Below are 4,549 nucleotides of genomic sequence, written 5' to 3'. Positions count from 1 at the left end.
GTATAAGATATATAATTTAAAAAAAAATTAAAATAAATACATCTTTAATAGTTATATACTCCTAGAAAACACCCAAAAAAAAATAAAAACCACTTTAACTTTACAATTAAATCCAACATGGTTTTCACGAGACTTATTCGGAGAGCAGTCGTGCATGTTATTGTTTTGGAGAAATTATAAATGTTATATTATATATACCTAATATTTTTTTCTAGTAATTTTTGCAATGCATGAATAGTAATTAGTTATATTATATCCTACTAATTACTCTTTTGAGAGAGAAAAATACCTCATTTTCGTTTCACACCACAGCATTTTCCTTTCATTTTCCTACAAGTTATGCTTGAAGTAGTGGGAATACAAGTGATTCCGATGCAATTTCCAAGAAACCGTGCTAGAGGCCTGAGTAAACGCGGCCCTAACCGAAACTCCTCTGCTGTAATTTCTCTTATAAAATACAGCATTATACTCAAGTTTAACATATGCGAAGAGGAACATGAATTCCATGGATTAAAGGAAGAAGGAGTCAGGTACATATTACTTAAGTTTCATTACATGATTAATGGGTTATAGACAGGTTTTTTTTATTGCAATTCATTGTTCCCTGTGAATTGTGATGTAGTTTATTTTACGTTCTTTAATTATTTGAGATTTCTGACATCTGATTTCTGAATTATCGTTGCAAACAGAGAGGAAGAGCAGTCCTCTGTGAATAATTGATGGGTGAGATTAGCTGGGACAAAAATCCATAGTAGAGGATAAAGAGAAGGCAAGAGAAGACTTTGGAGAGATGGGAAAGGCAGTGAGAAAAACTAAGAGAGGAAGCTGTGGTAATTACCTTCTCTCTAACTAGCCTTGAACCCTTGCCCTGATGGACTCTGTGTTTAACAAACCAACAAGTTATAAGGAAGACCGAACCACCAAGGAAACTGGCTTGATCTCCTAGCAAAGTCCTGCCAGCCAACCAACATCTACATGGTTTGGAACATGACATCAAGCCAAAGTTGGTTTGCAGCTCTCTGCTAGGAGATTAGATTAGTTTAAACCACTTTTAGTTTCACTGATTCTTTATCTTATTCCTTCAAAATCTTCTATTACTTCCTACTGTCCCTCTTCTATGCGTTTTTGTCCCTAGCCAATCCCATCCATGTCATCTGAGATCTAGAAAGGCATGGCTTTACAGGGAACGAAAGAATTTGTTGAAAGGAATGGTTATGATTTCATCTTGGTCTCCTTTTTCTGTAATCAGGTATTCTTTTGTTATCGGAAAAGATCAGGTACGGTAAAGATCATAGTGTCATCTCGGTTTCCTTTCCTTGCATCAAACAGGGGAGGAATTTTATCATTTAAGGGATTTTTGTTTAATTCCTTTTATTTTCTTGTTGAATTTTTTTATAATGCTTACAATTTTCATTTCCTTTTTTGAATTTTTCCCTTAGGCGTGTGAGCTGGGATATTTCTCAAAGTTTTCAGAACCGAGTCTAACATAAGCATTTCCTATAAAGCCAGGATGGCTGTGTCTGAGAGGGAAGGAGGAGGAATAATCATTTATGGGATGTAAATTTAGGAATGCATTCTTTGAACCCAAAGGGATTTGCAAAAAGCTAGGGCAAGGAGAAATGAAATAAAATATTAGCTGCCGCAGGCCCGCAGAGGTACCTTCCGTGGAAACTGCAAGCGGCTTCTCATCCTCTCATATGCTGCTTCTTTTCCTTTTCTTTTTCTTTGGAGAGACTCACTTTTAAAAGTTTCATTGGAAGGGTGCTCGTAAATATATATAGAGATGTTTTCTAAAGTATTTTTTATTTGAAATTATATTAAAATAATTTTTATAAAATATCTTTTTAAACGCAATTTCAAATATCACCTTAGATTAGTAAATGTTTTTCGAAGCCAAGTAATCTGTCACGAGGCTACGTCGAACTTTATACTGTTTGTAATCTAAGTTGGATCATTCTCCAAAAAGAAAAAAGAAGTAAAATAGGATTTTATTGTTTTGATTTTTGTTGACCAAGAACAAGGGAGCATGTTGTTGTCACTCCCATACAGTATTTTGGGCCATTAATTGCTTCATAATTGTAGCAGCTAGCCGAGTTTAGTATTTGGGCTCAAGGTTTGAGTAGTTATTGCCTTGTAATTCGTACAGGATCTACCCACATTTACCCACCCCATGCCGAAATCGACAGTCATATGAAACTCGGCCCCCAATTCAGCTAGCCCGGCCCAGTGAACCAGACCTCAATAGAACACAACCAAGGCAATGACTAGTCGAGCAAGTGAAAGAAGAAAGCAAAAACTTCAGTCCAGAACCCGAGCTAGGCAACCTAATCGCAAGAAAAACATAGAACTTCACATATCTTTCAAGCTTGTTTTATTTTTAGATCCAACAACGCAACCATACCCAACACAAAATAAGTTTTATCCTAACTTCAATCAAAAACATTTCCGAGGCAAAAATTTATAATGTTTTGAAGATTTTAAGGGATGCCTTCAGTTAGGGATCAGATAGGTGAAGATGGGAGTGCCCTGTTGTCGTAACCAGGGAGTGGGCTGGACACCCATCTCGCATGTTTATATGCGAGCATTGACCACTCATCATATCCCGTTAAACCCTGAAGGATCATGGTTCGTATTGGATTACTTTCTGTAATTTATAGCAAGGTCTGAGACCCTCCCTTTCTATCTTGTCGATGTGGGATGATAAAGCCCCACTCGCATATCTGGATGGTGATTGACTCGATGCCCTTTTTGACCCTGCTAGGTTTTCCTTTATAGCAAATGACATGTCTTTCACATAACTGGTTGAGCATAAGTTTTTGATTTATTTAAAATATGCTTATTAAGAGGTGGAGATGGTGGGACAGCAAATCTTTTTTTTTATTATTGAAATTATATCTATCTAAAATTAGTGTTTATTGTCTTCAAAAATTAAAAATATTTGCATAAGCATAAAAATATTTACATAAGCATACAAAAAATTAATATGTTTTTGTATTGTTTAGATCGTTTTAATATGTTAATTTCAAAAACGATTTTAAAAAAATAAAAATAAAAATATTATTTTGATATATTTTAGTATAAAAAAATAATTTGAAAAGCAACTCCAACTACAATATCAAACAGATAAATTTTAGTAAAGTACAAAGTTATCCCAGCTTCAATTTTTATTTTTATTTTTTCCAATCATTTTAATATCAACTCGTGTTCTTATCAAACTCTCCCGATCCGATTAATATTGAAAATGCGTGTGTTAATTTAACATACTTAAAAAACAAAGGGCCAAAAGGTTGGAAATACAATTAACCTCTATAAGTTAATACATTTAGGATCATGAAAATTAATTAATTTATTATTTAAAGTTTAAAATATATATATATATATATATATATTAATCAAGGTTATTAATTTATCATAACTATAATTTAGCTACGAGTCTTTTTTCTCTGTCAATTCGTGGACATAATAGTGATTAAATCGGTATTAGAGATAGCTAATTAACTAGATTATTATGGATGAATTGATGGAGTTTTCTTGGGCTTCAGAACTGTAAATGGGCTTTTCGCACCATGTCCTCTCTCGGGCAATACGTGGACATAATAGAGATTACCTTGCTTCTGCTGATCCTGATCAGAAAGTTGGATCCAATGTAGAGTCCTCCCTGGGCTAGCCAGTTTCCTATTTATTTAATGGGCTCTTTTCTCGAGTCCTAATCTCTTAGCTAAAAAATAATTTGGATTGAAAATTAAAAAAAAAATTGATGTTAAAATCTTTTAACTGTTCAAAATCTAAATTCTAAACTTATATGTAACTCTATTTTTTAAATCATTTAATTATAGAATCAAGTTCGTTTTTTATTATATCTATCCAAGTCAAGATATACTCCATAGATCAAATTAAAGATTTATAGTTTTGTTTATGAATTAAAATATTTAAAAAATAATAATATCCTTAAAAATAAATAAACAGAATAAAAATTAGCAATATACATACATTAATATAATTTACATTTTTAATACGTTACTTGTTGATATCTGGAATGTTATACTTGCAAATCTTTTGTTCTAAAATTAAGATATCATCATTCTTCTTCTACCGAGAGACTGGCCTCTATATCCGAATCAATATTTTCCCAGTAATTTCTATTTTCGGTGACCAAATCTTCAAATATCTTTATATTTTTAAAATTAAATTTAATATATACTATATAATTTTTTTCTTCAAAAATCTAATACATTGAATCAACACTCTCCACAGCAAGAATCTCGTGAATTCGGTGTTGATTTGGTTTTTTTTATTGAATCAACTCGATAAAAATTTACATTGGATTAATATTAAATAGCGTGTTTATAAATGTGATTGTGGTTATTTTTTAAAATATTTTTCACTGATAAATATATCAAAATAATATTTTTTTAAAAAAATTATTTTTGACATTAGCACATTAAAATAATATAAAAACAATAAAAAAATATTAATTAAAAATTAAAAAAATTAATTTTTAAAAAAACTTTATCTTGGAATGTGTTTTACTTTTACAGCCATCTCTAGG

General features: G+C 31.6%; 1 long non-coding RNA gene and 1 other non-coding gene across 2 annotated transcripts; one reads left to right on the top strand and one right to left on the bottom strand.

Annotated features, from left to right (window-relative positions):
- The first annotated feature begins 484 nt into the window (after positions 1-484).
- LOC133693208 (uncharacterized) lies at positions 485-1,854 on the top strand. Its single transcript, XR_009842097.1, has 2 exons — positions 485-530; positions 690-1,854. It is a non-coding gene; the product is annotated as an uncharacterized LOC133693208 (long non-coding RNA).
- Positions 1,855-2,497: 643 nt separating this feature from the next.
- On the bottom strand, positions 2,498-2,604 carry LOC133695494 (small nucleolar RNA Z279/snoR105/snoR108). Its single transcript, XR_009842447.1, has one exon. It is a non-coding gene; the product is annotated as a small nucleolar RNA Z279/snoR105/snoR108 (small nucleolar RNA).
- Between the last annotated feature and the right edge of the window lie 1,945 nt (positions 2,605-4,549).

Source organism: Populus nigra, chromosome 5, assembly GCF_951802175.1.
Source record: "Populus nigra chromosome 5, ddPopNigr1.1, whole genome shotgun sequence".
Classification (NCBI taxonomy): Eukaryota; Viridiplantae; Streptophyta; class Magnoliopsida; order Malpighiales; family Salicaceae; genus Populus; species Populus nigra.
Note: the sequence above shows the minus strand (reverse complement) of the source record. Positions and strands in the feature narration are given on the sequence as shown.